The 17,867-nt window shown below is 33.9% G+C and overlaps 1 pseudogene; it reads left to right on the top strand.

The window, feature by feature from the left end:
- The first annotated feature begins 11,107 nt into the window (after nucleotides 1-11,107).
- LOC102992060 (securin-like) lies at nucleotides 11,108-11,871 on the top strand (annotated as a pseudogene).
- The last annotated feature ends 5,996 nt before the right edge of the window (nucleotides 11,872-17,867 follow it).

Below are 17,867 nucleotides of genomic sequence, written 5' to 3'. Positions count from 1 at the left end.
AATTTACAACTTACATTGCTTAACTTTTCAAGTTTGTATCCTAGGCAAACATAAGTTACTTGGGTGGCCCAAATAAAATAGATTTTTTTTTTTTTTTGGCAAAGAAATACACAATTAGTAATATTGGTTGATTAGAAATATTTAACGCAATATTTAATGAGAAGCTATTATACATCAATTACAAGAATCAGATCTATAGTTATGTTTTAAGCCAATAAAATAGGAATTTAAATACTTACAAATAACTCAACTGCAGGGAATTTGAAATGATTTTAAGCATCATTTCATTTTGAGGGTGATTTATCTATTTTTTTCTCTGTCCTTTTGGTATGCTTACACCAGAAATAAAAGGTGTTATGGAACCTTAAAATTCTTAATTCAAAATATTCTGTCCCATCCACTGTTTATAATATTTTGTGCCTTGAAGGGAATGTCACAAGAAGGAAAGGAAGGCTAAAAGCTGCATACTGACCTCCCACATCACTATAAATTTCTTGTCCTTAAAAGAGAAAAGTTGAATATCTCTTGCAACAAACCCAGTCTTCAGTCATTTGTCTAACCCTCAATGAAATGTCTTTTGAAGGCATGAGTTGGCCTAAGGTTGTACACAGGTGACAAACTCTGACACTTACTGTATAATCTGCAGCATGCTATGGAAAATGGGGAGGAAAAGAGGAAAATAATTATGGTGAAATGTTTGCAATGTATTCTCAACTCATTTTGGTTTCAATCACTAGAGTGCATTATACTTTTAATGCAAGTTTGTCTGGGATGTCAACTGCTTGCAAATGTCTATTATTAGTGGAATAGATTTTTTCTTTTCATGTAGTCCAGTGTTGTATCAGCAGGAACTTCCATTTCTAAAACAGAAGCATTATTTGTGTCTGCTTAGAGTAAACCACATATCGGGAAATTAATAACAGGGAGAAAAAACTGGCTAGAGAACTGATGAGTATTAGTGGTTTGGAGAATTAGTAACAGAAATTGGGAATTAGGGGATAGAACCACAGTGGTGAGGAAAGATGTACTTCTCCATTGCCTTTGCTATTTAAATATAACCCATCACAGGACTTCATTCCTTAATAACTTTCCTAAATGACTTCTGTTTAACTCCTACATAATCCTTAACTCTCTCACTATGTGCCGTGTTTGAAACCTGACTAATCCTCTTATATGAGACACTGCATAGAAGTAAAAATTATTGCTTTTCTTTTTCAGAGCAAAGAAAATGTTGGTAGAAGTGGATTAAAACTAGCGAGTTGGTTTATTAAAATAAGCAGATAATTAACCAGGCTTAAAGTAATAGCTTACATGTTTGGAGAATCTTTTTACTTATTTTTGTTTTATTGTTGCAAAAAATGCTAATGAGCTGTTGAAATGACCTCCATTTCCTGAAGGTAATCCAATAAGGTCTTTTTTAAATACAAATTTTACTCAAGTTTAAATTGTGTAAAACTGCTTAGAAACCTGAAATTTTATAGTGTGTAATATCTTATGTGTATATAGCATCCTGAACTGTGTGATACAGTAGATTACTTCTTAGCTTAAGGAAGCATTATGGGAGGTAGATTTAATAAACAACAGAAATCAGCTTATGTTTCTACTTATCTGTTTTCCTTTGTAGCAATTTTCTCCTTTGTGATCACGAACCACATAAAGTGTCTGTGACCTAATGATTTAATGTTAAGTCTGTCTCATATATCTTTCTTTGGTAGCTTACACCATGTGGATGCTCTGTCTGTAGACATTGCTTGATAAAAGGAGAATAAACCTCTTACATTTTAACTCTTGAGAGTTCAGTCAGTGTTTTTATGTAAATGCCCATGTTTTGTTTTGTTTTCCTCCCTGTACTTCAAACATAGTCTGCTGTTCTGCATTATTTTTAAAGTGAAGGGATGGGGTAGAGGGCAGGTAAAGTGAGACCAATCAAGGAATGACAATTTAGCTTTATTATATCAATTCTAAGTTGCTCTATGCCTTCATATTCATGTGTAAAGCAAGATATTTATCCTTTTAAGGTGTCTATGTCTTTAGAATCCCTTCTTGTGTATTAAAGAAACAAATATCAGAATGACACATAAAAGTAGACTCAAATCCGTTCCTTTCAACATCCTTACACTTTCAACCACACAAATACTGAGCCCTCTTTTTTAACAATGAAATATTTAAAATATTGACATTTGTGATTCCTTTAAAAAAGAAGGAAATGCAATAATATAATATTTTCTAAAGTAGATAATTCTGCAACAGAATAAGAGCTGGCATACAGGGCATCAGCATTACTCTATACACATCTTGATAAAAGTGTGTTGAAAATAATGATCTCATCAATAATGTGGGTATGTGTAAAAACTGAATGTTAAGAAAAACCAAGATAAAAATGATAAGTTCATCGCTCTAAAAAGAAGCTATAACATCAAAGAGTAGATTTTTAATAGGCAAGAGAAAATAGTGAAGTGATAGCAAAAAAAATAATAATATGATTTTGTTGCAAATTATCTGGTGATAATTTTGTGATAGCAGTGAAGGGCATGAAGTAAGAAAATGTGTGAAACCAAAAACAGAAATAGGATGTGGAGAGATCCTTGAGCATAACTGACTAGAAAAAGTAAATATTTATGTAAAGAAGGTGATATCCATAACTCAAGAAAAATGGGTTATGATCAGATATTGGAGGGAGGGAAGTGAAGAATGAAACGAATTTAAAGAGTTTAGACTTAATCCAGACAGTAGGAACTCAGCAATAATTTTTAAAAAGAGACATAACAGTGAAAACACCACTTTCAACGTTCATTATTTTCTAATGGAATGAAGATTTGACGGAAGGGAAATTAGAGAAAGAGGTATCATTTGGGAGGCTACTGCAAAAAAAATGTAAGTTTGTGATCTTTAATAGAGGACAATTAAATTGAAAGTATATATTACAAGACAAGGCGTAAGGAACCAGACTTGAGATGGCAACTGAATAAGTGTGTATGATAAAAAGAAACAAATCAACAGGTCTCAAATAGGACATCAGTGGTAAAAATAAGAAAGTCATGAAAGAGAAGCAGATTTGGGTGTGAGAAGGAAGATTTAGATAAAAGACAAATTAAATAATACTGGACGTGGAATATATTTCCAGAGTAGTGTCATCATGTTTATGTAGCAAACCAATACAATTTTCAGGCATTATTCCGCCTCCTGTTTAATGATATAAAAGTAAAGTAGAAGCACTTTTTAAAAAGTGCAATTTTAGAACCTTATCACCTTTAAGACTCCCACACAAAAGTTCTTCCCAGGGTTTTCTTTTAAAAAATAAGCGAACTTGACTGGATTTTACATTAAGTATTTTGGATTTTACATGATGAAACGATATGTTTAATCATACCTGACAGCTTGTCATATTATGTAAATTTTTAAAGTGAGAAAAATTAAGAACAATATGGCTATCATGAAAATTAATACAACTCTAAAATAGGATGAAAATGTACACCCCAATGTTACAACCTTACGAACTCATAAGGGGCCACTTCTAATGTCACTTGCCCATACATCTACCATTTAGCGGCTCCTGTGTGAATGGGTAAAGAGAAAAAAAGCAGCACCTTATCAAAAGCCTATTTTCACTTTTCTTCCAAACACACTCTAATATCATTTACCTCTCCTTGGAATCTTCATGCACAGAAATATGTTCTGAAAATCATGCTATAGAAATTCATGATTGTAGACTTGAGTCACGGTAACCTTCCCCATCCTCTGAGAAGACTAAATCTTAACATATGAGCATGATTTCTTAGTCTGTATTTAATAAATGATATAGTCCTATTCGTAAATAGAAAAGCACACAGCTTTTTCCGCAATATTCATCAACAAAATATTCCTGTCTCTGTGGAATATGATGGGCACTGCACAGCTCTTTTACAGTAATGTGCAACTAACCGTTGGTGAATTAGAAAAGATTTCACCATTTTTCTTTTATACGAGAGTACAGTACTGATAAAATTCTCAATGTTTTGAGACTTGTGTTCAAGTCCATAACTAAATTTTGCATGTAGTATAATTTGACTGAAACTGCGAAAGAACAGACTGAAATACCAAATGTATCTTTTAATGTTTGATAAATATTTTGAAGACTATGTCTATACACAAATTTTCCACTATTAAAAGAAGATTCAGAATTGTCTCAATGTCAAAGGAATATAAGGTTACTTCAGTTGGAAATATGTTTGTTTTATTCATGTGTATAAATTCTTTTTGCATTTCTATGAAAAAGTACACTGTTCCTTTACACCTGGCTCTATATACTTCTTCAGTGTTACAAAGTCCAAGTGAAAAATCCCATGATAATCAAGAAAGGGACTCTACACACATGAAAATATATAGATATCACACATGGATAATCATTGAATTACTCCACTATGCCTCTGCTTATCCACCTACCTTCAAGCCAGTTTTGCTTCTAATTCAAGGTTCTATACTTTGTTCAGAACTATTACCAAAGCATAGCAAACACTCCACATCTGACCTTGGGAATAAAGTAGTTAGTATTCATGACTTTCTTTAGGTCATTACACATCATTTTGATACATTAATTGTCCTTTAGGGAAATAATTATTATAAGTTGAGCAAAAGTAAATATATCAATTAGATTAAGGATATTAACATATAGTATGTTAATTTTGTAAAGTTTAAAAAATTTGATTGTTGACAGAAATATTACATGATTTCATTTTGTCTATATTGGTGCAAATGTACCATACATCATGTAGGTTTACATAGCAGCAGTTAAACATCACACGGGGTGTGTGTGTGTGTGTGTGTGTGTGTGTGTCTTAATTTAGGCATATGCAAAAATGGACGCATCTGGGATGGAGAATTAAATCTTAATATTCAAATATACCTCATTAGTACTTTTAAATTTCTCTTAAATCTAGGACAAGATTGATTTAAATAAAATGTTTTATATATAAGATTTTAGTGTAAGTTTGTGGAATGATTGTAGAGCACAGAATCTCCATCTTCTACACACCTATATACATGTATTCTTTATAATGACCCAAAAGGAGGACATAATTTCAAAGTATTTATGCAACACCTACTAATTAGCATCCATGTGTATAAAGTATGAACTACAGAGAAGTAAGAAAATAAAACAAAGAGAAAGAGTAGTGTGTCTTGATTCTGGAGACTCTATTAGATGGAGTAAATAAAGATATGTAAACATGTATAGCAATACTAAGTACCACTTAGCAATGTAATACTAAGATCTAATGAATGAATACCTATGTACACATATGCATATAAATACATGTATTTATACATGCAAAAATCAGTTCTCTAATATTTTCTCACAGTTATCGTTTTTCTCACAAAAACAGTTACAGACACAAATTTAATAAAGAAAAATAATATAGAAAGCATTCTCAGTGCACTGAAAATAAACTGAGATAGAATTTTTCAACTACTTAAGAAATTATAAATATGTAAATAAACAAGCAAGCATATACATTATACAACTATTCACAAACAACACTTTAAAAAGGAATCGAGAGGTGCAGAATCTGTGGATTCTGTTTATGAAAATGAAAACAACATATTTCAAAAATAATGTGATGCTTCTGACATTTCTTAGACAGAAGAAACCTGCAAAGAAAGTTACTCCCACTCTAATAAAGAGGACAAGCTGGAAAACTGCCAACATCATAATTTCACCCGAGCATAGCATAGAGCTGGGGGTGCAAGGTCAACTGGTAAACTAATTTCTAATGAGGAGTAAGGAATTATTTAGCCCTTGGCACAGCACGGGAGAAAGAGGTGGCCTACATAAAAAGCAGGTGGCACGAAATCAGCTACAAGTTTAACACATTCTCACAGGCTATGTGGAGGGCACCTTATCAGTTTGGAATGGCTGGGGTGAAGGGGGCGAGGCTGAGACACAGGAGGAGTTCCCACACTCAGAATCCTTTAAGCACATAAGATGAAAGGCCGGCAGGAAATCGGAGACACCTACGCTGGTGCCGTGTGTAAGGTGACCATCTGCTGTGGGGAGCAAGCCTTGTCCCCTTGCTGACACTCTTGTGCCCTAGGAAGCCAAACATTAAGCCGCTAAGGCAGGGCAGCCATCTGTCTCACCCCTGGAACAGGCAAGGACCCAATGTTTCAGGAGGAGTAAAAGCAGACCCTCTGTCTCTGAGGGAGGAGAGCAAGCACCCAGCCTCAAGACACAGGTAAATAAAGGAGAGAAGAAAAGATGCTCTGGTGCTGGGGAAGGGGCAGGAAACCTGGTCCCGTGTACTGTGCAAAGAAGAACTGTACGCCACTTACACTTAAAGGGACACTTTTTGTATTAAACTCTCATTTGTCCGATATTAGTAGAGCTGCTCCAGCCTTCTTATTGTTGCTTTTGGAATAAATATCTTTTTCACCCTTTTATTTTATATTTGTGTCTTTCAATTTGAAATATGTTTCCTTTTAACAGTATATATTTGGATCTTTTTGAGTCCAGTCTGACTGTATCTGTATTCTGATTATATTATTTAATCCATTTACCTTAAATGTATTATTACTATCATAGGAATTACATCTTCCTTTTTTTTTTTTTAATTGGTCTCATGTCTTTTCTGTTCCCCTATTTTTCTTTACTGCTTACTTTTGAATTGGGTGACTATTTTCTAGGGTAACAGTTCAATTCCTTTAATGATCTTTTCACTCTTTAGAAAATCGTTTTTGTAGTTGTTGCTTTAGGGCTTACTAGGTACATCTTATTAAAACAACTTCAGATTTATACTAACTTAATTCTAGTGAGATACACAAATGTTACTCCCATAAAGCTCTAACCACTCTTCCCTCATTTTGTGCTACTTTTTGTTATTTACTTTATGTAAATGTATGTCTTTTAAATAAACAGAAAAGGAAGAACAATTATATATTTTTTCTGGTCCCCTTTGTTGGTTCCTGTGTAGCAGAGTTACCATGTTACCATTTCCTTATTCCAGTACAGCTTTGCTCCTATTCACTTCCTTTGTGCTTTTATTGTCAAATATATTGCATAAGCATGTGTGACAGATCCTGCAATACATTATATACAATGTGTATATATAACACGTGTATATATACTTTTCAATAAATAATTTATGTGTCAGTTAAAAGAAGACAGGAGAAGATACAGGCATTTATAATATCTTTTTTAATTGCATAATTGTCCATACTGGTGCTCCGTATGTGTGTGAGCGTGTGTTTGTGTGTGTAGATCCAAATTACTGTCTGTTGTAACTTGATTTCAGCCTCAAGAAATTTGTTTAGCATTCTTGTAGGTAGGTCTGCTATCAAGAACTTCTCTCAATTTTTGTTTATTTTAGAATGTCTTTGTTTCACCTTTATTTTTGAAAGAAAGTTTTGCCAGGTATAAGATTCTTGACTGAGTTTTTTTTTCTTTTTTTTTTTTCTTTTAGCAATTTGAACATATCATCCCACTAACTTCTAGCCTTCATTTTTCCTGATGAGAAATCTGCTGTAATTCTTAATGAGATTCTCATGTATGTGACATGTCATTCTCTTGCTGTTCTCAAAATTGACTATTTTTTGTCTTTCAGTATTTTTACTATGACATGCCTGGGTTTAGATCTCTTTTTATTTAAACAACTTGGTCATTATAGAACTTCTTTGATGTGTAGATTATTGATTTTATTACATTTGCATGTGTTCAGCTATTATCATTTTAAATGACATTTTCCCTCTTTCTCTGCCATGCTCATTTTATATATATTGGTATGATTAATAGTGTCATATCCTTCTCTGAATCTTCATGTAATTTTTTAACTCTTTTAAGCTCTTTTCTTTGAATTGCATATTCTTTATCCATTTGTCTTCAAGTTGGTTGATTCTTTCTTCCATCAGTTCAAATCTAATGTTGAACCACTCTAGCAAATTTTAATTTTCTTTTATTGTAATTCTCAACTCCAGGACTTTTATTTGTTTATTTTCAATCCATTCTAGTTTTTAATTTATATTCTGTATTTAACAAAATATTGTCTTCATATCTTCCTTTACTCGTCAAGAATCGTTTCCATTCTTTCTTTGACCATATTTATAGTGGCTGCTTTGAAGACTTGCCTATTAAATTCAATTACTGGACCATCTACTGAGCAGTTTCTGGTGTCTGCTTTTTTCCTTTTGTATGAGACACACTTTCTCAGTTCTATGGTTTTGCTGTAGCTTTTGTTGAAAACAGCACATTTTTGATAACATATCAACTCTAGATATTCTCTCTTCCTCCCTGGGCTTGTTGTTGTCCTTGTTTACTGTTATATTGTTTACTTACTTAGCTGGACTACTGTAGTGAAATATAGATTGCCCACAGTGTGAAGACTGATGTTGCTCCTTAGAGACCACAACACTGAGCATGTGCAAAATGACTCTGTGATGACATTGTTTTAGCAGAGTTAGTTCTGACTGTTTCTTTGCCTGATGTCTCTGTTAAGCTGTCTGTCTCCGTTGGCATCACACTGAGCTGTTAGGCTCCATGAATTGCTGGCTGAATTTGTTATTGTTTTCAACAATGTCCTGGGAGACAAACTGCTCCAGTCTGCTCCTGTTAAATTCAGTTTCCTATTCAGGGATAGTTTTGAGGCCCACCTTAGGGGTTTGTTATGATCTGGTTTTCTTTAGCCTCTCTTCCTGGTTATCTCTGAAAAATTAGCTGACCTTTGATTTAGCTTGTTACCCGTATGAGGCTACCAGCTTCCTCTTATTTGGTTACCACTAAAATCTCTATTGTTTTTAAAAAAGCCTTTAAGTTCCTTTACACTGTGGAAATAAAGTCAGAATTTTATGAGAATAGGTCTGCTACTCTCTGTTCTTATGATCTGTCTTTCCCCTATTCTTACGATCTGCAAAATATCTGAGCCACAGGTCTGGAACTGGTACTGGAAATAGTTGCTCCCCACTCTTGGAGTGACTCCAGCTTTGTGAGCAGGGCAGTGGGTGGGAAATGGTACTTCCCTATTCTTTTAGATCCTGGGACTTTCTTAAATTGTCTACATGAAATGACATGATGTAGTATCCCATTAGCTTTCTGATCACCTGAGCATCATATGAGCACTTTTCTTCACATCCATTCATCTCCAGTCATAACTGTCTTTTCCTTTGAAAGACCACTCCTGACACTTGCTGGTCCTTCTACCTGGAGTACTTATTCCCCAGACATTCATGTGAATTGTCTCTTTACATTCTTCAGATGGCTGCTTGCCAGTGAGATTTTCTGAATACCCTATTTAAAATTTCCAGAATTTCCGGAATATGGCTATCATGTTTGCTGATATTCATTTTCATAATTGAATTGCTATCTAACATGCTATACAATTTATTTTCTGTTTATTATCTATGTAACCCTATCTGACACATACACATTATGCAACCGAATGAGAGCAAGGAGAGCAAACCAAAAAGGACTTGTATGTGGTAGGCACATATTAGGCAGTAAATAAACATATGGGAGATGATTGGATTACTATTTTAATTGGACTCAAACTAGTGTTTGGTCTCTATAGAGCATATGTTTAACTTTCTGAGAATCTCAAATCATTCTGGCAAAAATGTATGCCTTGAATGTTATTAAACTGTCATAACTGAAAGTAACACTATTCAGGCAGGTGTTTTCTATTTAATATTCTTTAATTCTCTAAAGTATTAGAGTTAATAGACATAATGAACACTTGGATAGATGATGTCTTTTAAACATTTGCCATCTCAAATTAAATGTAATTGGTTATGTAAACATGATGTTTGTTATGTTAAAGATTAATCCCTTTCATATATAATTAAACTCTAAATTAATATACATTATGTTTTAGTTGTTTATAGAGGCAGATTGTCCATTTTATATTAGCCTTGTCCCAAGAAGCATGTTTATATGAAATAAAAGATGTTGCATCTATAGTATCCCCCCAAAATATCAGTGCATTTGGGGATAATCTCTACTTATGTTTTGAGATTAATTCATCAGATCAGAAGTATACCATTCATTGCTGAAAATATCTACAACTTTATTTAAATATCTATTAACTGTGTGATGAATTTATGCTTACCCCAACATCCAACATTAAATAATATGCCTTTGATTTATCTTATTCATATGTATTGTGCATAAATTTTTCACTATGTTATCCAACTATATTCAACCTCTCCTTCCATCATTAGCTCAGTTTCTAATTTTTTTAATATTAGTTATAATTATTTGGACTGAGTACCACCATCCAAAAAAGTTACACTTTTTAAAGAAAATTATAATAGAAAAATAAATACATGTACTTAATATACTTGAAATGCTGAAGTATGTTATTTAGAAATTGTATTTTTGAATTCTCTCAGAAAATGTCTAGGCTCAATTTTTGTTCTTTAAAATATTTACTGCTTTAAACCCTCCCAGGATTTTTTTTTCATAAGACCTATTATTACTATGTATTCTTTTAACTTGTAAAAACTGTCAAATTATGTTTAATAGTCCAAGTCTAGGAGAAATACACATAACACAGGGGACTGTGGGAAAAGTTATATTATGGGAAGTGTGTAGAATATATCTAGGTATGGGGGACAGTAACCTATAGACCTTACGGTAAGCACATTTAAATTTCAGAGCTTAATATTATTGTAAAAGATCTTAAATAAGCATTATTGATAATGGGATAGGTATTCATTTGATTCATAAAAGATCTGGGTTTCAGTATAAGGTGGTATTAGAAGAGCCTCTGATAAGTCCTACTGGGTTTTTGAGTATATAGATGTCATATTGGGCCAGAAAAAATATTCTTTAGATGAAAAGTAATTTCTTCTTTGCTACTGGCTACAAGCAGAGACTAAACTCTTGACCATGCTGGACAAAATTACTATACAACTTAAGTTACATATTATAAAATGGATATTATCTGATATATTGAACAAAAGAACTGAATGTCCATAGGAGCCCACTGATAGGGCAGAGAATCTACCCTAATCTAGACAAGCTGAAAATACTGGGACCTTGATCAATGCTGGCCCAACTTACTTGCAAGGTGGAGTTTCAGGCAAGGAGAAAAAAAATCAAGAACACTAGAGACCATACTACCAGCCTAGTGTCACCCCAAGAAAGATGAGTTACTGTCCCCACCCCCAGTTCCAGAGAGTAACCAGATATTTGGCACAAGAGGAGAAGCAGGCCATAAGAACAGATATAACTCCAAAATCACCCACAAAAGAACTGACTTTGTTTGAAACAGAGTGTGAGGAAATTGAGGTTAAAGAGCACTCTTAAAAACAATGAAGATGTGAATTGTAAGCAATTTAGTGAGGGCTGGTAGCCCCACTTACAATTTACAAGGTGAAGCTGGGGTCTGGGTCTTCAGTAAACTTTAGATGGGAGACCTCAGGTCTCAACACCACATGTTGGCAACATATTTGATGCTCCACGGCATTACCTAAAGCTGCAAGAAAGGCTTTGGGAATGGTCAACAGGGCTACGGAAAAGTCCGTAAAGACTAATGGATCCCTCAAACACAAATAGACAAACTTCTCTACCAAAAAGATGATTGAGAAGATCATTAAAGCAAAAAGCTCCTTTCCTACCTCAAATGACATTTACCTAGAAACAAAAATTCTTTCCCTTCAATCCACTAGATTTTGAGAGTTTTGACCTGCCTGAAGAGCACCAGATCACATACCTCCCCCCTTTGAATGGTGTTCCTCTCATGACCCTCAATGAGGCAAGGGAACTTGAAAAGCTGTTTCACCTGGACCCCTTCACCTCTGAAGATGCCTCCTCTACCATAGATGCTTCATCTATTGCAGTCTCCCTTAGGCATTCTGTTGACCCTGGATGTTGACTTGCCAGCAGTTTGCTATAACTTAGATATTTAAATTTCTTAGCACTTTATAGTTTGTGGGTATGTATTAATAGTTTGTATTAATAAAGAAATTCTTTGTTTAACAGACTCTTCCTCAAAAAAAAAAAAAAAAAGTTTACAAGGTAAACTGTAGGCCAATAAGTTTACTAGAGAGAATCAGAGAAAGGCACAGCTAAGAAGAGCCCTCCTGGGTTCAGAGCAAATCACAAAGATGAACATCAGAAACTGCCTCTGCAAAAAACCCTGAAGGTAATTTGAGCAGACTTTTGAGCAAGTTGACCCCAGGGTTTGTTGAAACAATAGAGGATGCGGAGAGGGGGAAGGGTAAACTGGGACAAAGTGAGAGAGTGGCAAGGACATATATACACTACCAAACGTAAAATAGATAGCTAGTGGGAAACAGCCACATAACAAAGGGAGATCAGCTTGGTGCTTTGTGACCACCTAGAGGGGTGGGATAGGGAGGGTGGGAGGGAGGGAGATGCAAGAGGGCAGCAATTAGTAGAGCCTAATAGCCTGGTGTGATACAATGGAGACAGACAGATTAACACACAGATTAGACAAAGAAATAGTCCAAGAGAGCCCTGCTGAAACCAATGTCATTCAAGGATGATTGTGGAAATGCTAAAGGCCACATCCTCTGTGTAGTAGTATCAAAGGCTTTAGCTTGTGTGGGTTTCACTTTAATAGTTCAATAAAGTCATAAATGAATAAATAAGCAAACAACAAGAAGTTCTGTTGAAGGTATATGTATTTGCTACAATATATTACCTAAAATACTTTACTTTTAAAAACAACAAAAAATTGTACATACAAAGAAAAATGAAAATGTGATACAAAGGGAGGCACAAACAAGCAACTGAAAATGTTTCTGAGTGGCACCAACTGTTGCACTGAACAGGCGAAGAGTTCAAAGTAGCCATTATAAATATGATCAAAGAACTAAGGGAAACTATGCTTTAAAAAAATCAAAGGAAAAGATAGTGACAATGTCCTATCAAAGACAGAATATCAATAAAGAGATAGAAAATTTTTTAAAAAAGCTGAATTTCTGGAGTTGAAAATTACAGTAACTAAAAAAACATTCACTGAAAGTAGATTCATAATGATTATGCAATACTAAGAATGAGACAAAAGAAAATAAAGACAAATGAACAGTCTAAGATAAACATGGAACATCACTAAAGACATCAAAATATGTGTAATGGTATTAACAGAAGAAAATTTTTAAAAATGAGGAAATAAGAGTTGAATATTCCCAAATTTGATGGAAAACATTAATCTTCACATCTAAGAAGGTCAGTAAAATCCAAATAGTACAAATGCAAAGATATCCACATGTAGTCGTGCCACAGTAAAAGTTTCGAAAGCCAGTAACAAAGAGACACACTTTGAAACAAGAAGAAAATGATATGTTACTTATGGGAACACCAGTAAGATTAAGAGTGATGCATTATCACAAACAATGGAGGCCATGAGGCAGGAGATAGATGGGCTCCAGGCTAGGCATTTACAACTGGCCTCCTGTTCACACCTCCTGGGGTGAGAAGAAGATGGGTTCCATGCTAGACATTCATGACCAGCCCCCTGTTTACATTTCCTGAAGCAAGAGACAAACAGGCTCCAGGATTACATATTTATGGTTGGACTCCTGTCTATATTTCAAGATCTGCACCTGGATATAAAAACCAGCAACAGAAATAGGATAAATAACCAGACATTGGACATTTTTATGGCAGGGACAGAGAGGGGCTAAACACTGTTAAAAGATCAAGAAGTCATACATTTCCCATCTTGGGGCAAGGGGAACATTGCACACGTGCAGAAAGCCTCCTTGGGGGCCAAAAAGGAGGAGGCACCACCCTATAATATGTGATGTTAAGGCCATGCCATACGCCTCTGGGCTATAATCCGTCTTCTCTCTGGGTGTGTATATCTGCCTTGCTCTGTCTTAACAAAACAAAGTGTTTCTCTGTGTGATCTCCCACTTGTTGTTTGCGATGTCTCTAATAAACTTTGTACCTGTTTTTACAGTTTTGCCTCTGTGAGAAATGCATTTTTCACTGGGGGCAAGAGCCAGGGGGTGTGATGGCTAGGATTCCTGGTTTTCATCTGGCAACCCAGGTTCAGTTCCTGGACAGGGAATTAAGATCTCACTTCATGCCACCGCTCACTTTTGCTTCTCCAAGGTCAGCCAGAAGACAGTATGACATATTCAAAATGCTGAAAGAAAATCACTGTCAACAAAGAATTTTATATCCAGCAAAGCTTTACTTCAAAATATAGTATAGAGCAAAATAAAACATTCCCAGATAAACACAACTGAGAGAATTTTTTTGTTTGAAGAACTAACTTAAAAGAAATTCTAAAGGAAGTTTTTCAGAATAAAAGCATGAGACCCCAGACAGTAATTTGAATCTACAAGAAAAAAATTAAAAGCATGGTAATGTTATCATATAATTATTAAATACAGTATAAATGCATATGGACTCCCTTTTCTCTTGATTTATAAATAAATTTTATCAGACAATGGTTGTAGTTTTATTGTTCTTATAACACAGAATTGTAATATGTCTGGAAATGGCAATAAAAGGAAATTGTATAAATCTGCATTGGAATAAGGAAATTAAATCAGCCAATAACTTGAATGCACTGAAACAAATTATTAGAATTGGAGAAAGTAGAAAAGGAAGAAGTAAAATTGTTGCTATTTGCAGGTGACATGATATTATATAGAGAAACCTCTAAAGACTCCACCAAAAAACTGTTAGAACTAATAAAGGAATTCAAACGTTGCATGACACAAAATCAATATACAAAAGTCTGTTGCATTTCTATGCACTAATGACAAACCATCAGAAAGAGAAATTAAGAAAAACTAAGCGACAATTTCATCAAAAAGAAAACAATACCTCGGAATACATTTAACCAAGGAAGTGAAAGCCCTATACACCGAAATCTATCAATATAAGACATTAAGGGAACAAACTGAAGAAGAAACAAATAAGTGGAAAGATATTCTGAGCTCATGGATTGGAAGAATTAATATTGTTAAAATGTCCATAGTACACAAAGCAATCTACAGATTTAATGCAGTTGCTATCAATATTCCAATGGCAATTTTTACAGATATACAACAAACAATCCTAAAATTTGCATGGAACCAAAAAAGACCCTGAATAACAAAAGCAACCTTGAGAAAGAACAAAGCTGAAGGCATCACACTCCCTGATTTCAAAGTATATTACAAAGTTATAATAATCAAAACAGTATGGCTTCAGCATAAAAAGAGACATAGGTCAATGGAACAGAATACAGAGCCCAGAAATAAATTCATGCATATATGGACAATTAACTTACAACAAAGGAGCCAAGAATACAGTCTTATTCAATAAGTCATGTTGAAAAAACTGAACAGTCACATGCAAAAACAATGAAACCAGACTACTATCTAGCACCATAAACAGAAATTAACCAAAGTAGGTTAAAGACTTGAATGCAAGAACTGAACCCATAAAAATCCTGGAAATAAACATAGGCAGTAAGTTCCTTGATATCAGTCTGTGTGATGATTTTTTGAAACTGACACCAATAGTAAAAGCAACACAAGTAAATAAGTGGACCTATATCAAAATAAAAAAAGTTTCTGCACAGCAAAGGGAACCATCAACAAAAAATGAGAGAAAATTTTTGCAAATCTGATAATGGTTTAATATCCAAAATATATAAGGAGCACATACAACTTAATAAAAAAATAAATAATTTGATTTTTAGAAAAATGAGCAAAGGACATAAATAGACTTTCCTCCAAAGAAAACCTACAAATGGCCAGAAAGTAAATGAAAAGGTGTTCAACATCACCAATCATCAGGGAAATGCAATCCAAAATCACAATGAGATATCACCTCAAACCTGTTAAGATTGGCTATTATCAAAAAGACAAGAGTTAACAAGTATTGGCAGGGATTTGGAGCCAACTGAGCCCTTTTGCACTTTTGGTGAGAATGTAAATTGGAGCAGCCGCTATAGAAAATAGTATGGAGTTTCCTCAAAAAATTAAAAATAGAACTATGATATGACCCAACATTTCCACATCTGAGTATATATCCAAAGGAAATGAAATCACTGTCTTGAAGAGATATATGCACCCCTGTGTTCACTACAGCATTATTCATGAGAGCCAAGGTATGGAAAAACTCTAACTGTGCATGGACAAATGAATGGATTTAAAAAATGCTACACAAACACACACAATAGAATGATATGAATCATAAAAAAAGAAGAAAATCAGGGGCACTATGCTAAGTGAAATGAAACAGAGGAAGACAAATTCTGTATGATTTCACATATATGTGGAATCCATATAAGCAGAGATTATATGGTGTTTACCAGGGACTGGGGTTGGGGGATTGGGGGAGATTAGAAGATAATTGTCAAAAGGTACAATCTTCCAGTGATAAGAAAAATAATTTATGGGGATCTAATGTATAGAATGGTGACTATAGTTCACTGTACTGTATACTTGAATATTCCCATTCAAGTGTTTTAGGGTGATGAAAGTGTTCTGTGATTGATTATGATGGTATTTGCACAGCTAAGATATACTAAAACTATTCAATTGCACACTTAAATGACTGAGTTTTATGGAATTTGAATTATATCTCAATAAAACTGTTATATAAAAAAGTAAACATTGATGGGAATGAAAGGAGAAATATTCAAATAACATGATTTCTATGTAGCAAATTCCAAGGAATCTGCAAAACAGTTGTTAGAACTAATAAGTGAATTCAGTATGGTCATAAGATACAAGATCAATATGCACAAATCAATTGCATTTCTCTGTATTTACAATTAACTAGTGAAGACTGAAATTAAAGCTGCAATACCATTTACAATTGCTCCAGAGCAAATGAAATATGAGGAATAAATCTAACAACAATTGTATAGAATCTATATGTAGAAAAGAACAAAATATTGAAGATAAAATCAAAGAAGTCATAAATATTAGAAAAGGCATATTATGTTCTTTGATTGGGAGACACAGCATAGTAAAGACATCAATTGTCCTTAAACTGAACTGTAGGGGTTTTTCCCCCATTTTTGTAGAGGTTTTTTTTTTTTTTTTTTTTTTGAGGTAATATTGGCTTATAATGTTATATAAGTTTTATGTGTACAACATTATATTTTGACTTCTTTATACACTACAGTGTGCTCACCACCAAAAGTTCCTATCAAAAAATCAACATTTTTAATTTTAAATATGGACAAATTTGTTCAAAAAATTTTATGGAAATCCCTAGAATAGATTTTTTTAAAAAGAAAGGAAAAGAAGAATAAAGTGAGAAGAAATACTTTTCCCAGCATGGAGGAGAGTAATCAAGGCAGTGTGGTACTGCTGGAGAGAAAGACATAAATCACTGTAACAGAACAGAGAAACTAGAATTAATTTTGACAAAGGGGCAGAGCAATTTAATTTCAAAAAGTGGTGTTGGAGCAATTGGACAACTATAGGCAAAATAAACCTTGACCTTGATATGACACCTTATACAAAAATAACTCAAAATGGACAATGGATCAAATATAAAACATAATACTAAAAACATAAGACATTTAGGAAAGCATAAGAGAAAATATGTGGGGCAAAGGGTCTTACACTTGACATCAAAAGTATGATCCATAAAAGGAAAAATAGATAAACTGAAACTATCAAAAGTCAAACTTTGTTCTGTAAAAAACTCTAAGATAAAAAAGCAAATTATAGACTGGGAGAAAACATTTGCAAATCCTACATCTGACAGAGGACTTATACGTAGAATGTGTAAAGAATTCTTAAAGCTCAGTATTAATAAAACAAACAATTTAGCTAGAAAACAAGCAAAAAACATGAACAGATATTTCACTGAAGAGAATATGCAGATGACAAGCATATGGAAAGATCGTCAACATCACTAGAGTTTAGAAAAATAGAAATTAAAATCATAATAGCACTACACAGCTATCGGAATT

Source organism: Physeter macrocephalus, chromosome 7 (assembly GCF_002837175.3).
Source record: "Physeter macrocephalus isolate SW-GA chromosome 7, ASM283717v5, whole genome shotgun sequence".
Taxonomy (NCBI): Eukaryota; Metazoa; Chordata; class Mammalia; order Artiodactyla; family Physeteridae; genus Physeter; species Physeter macrocephalus.
This window is presented reverse-complemented; position numbering and strand designations above follow the sequence as displayed.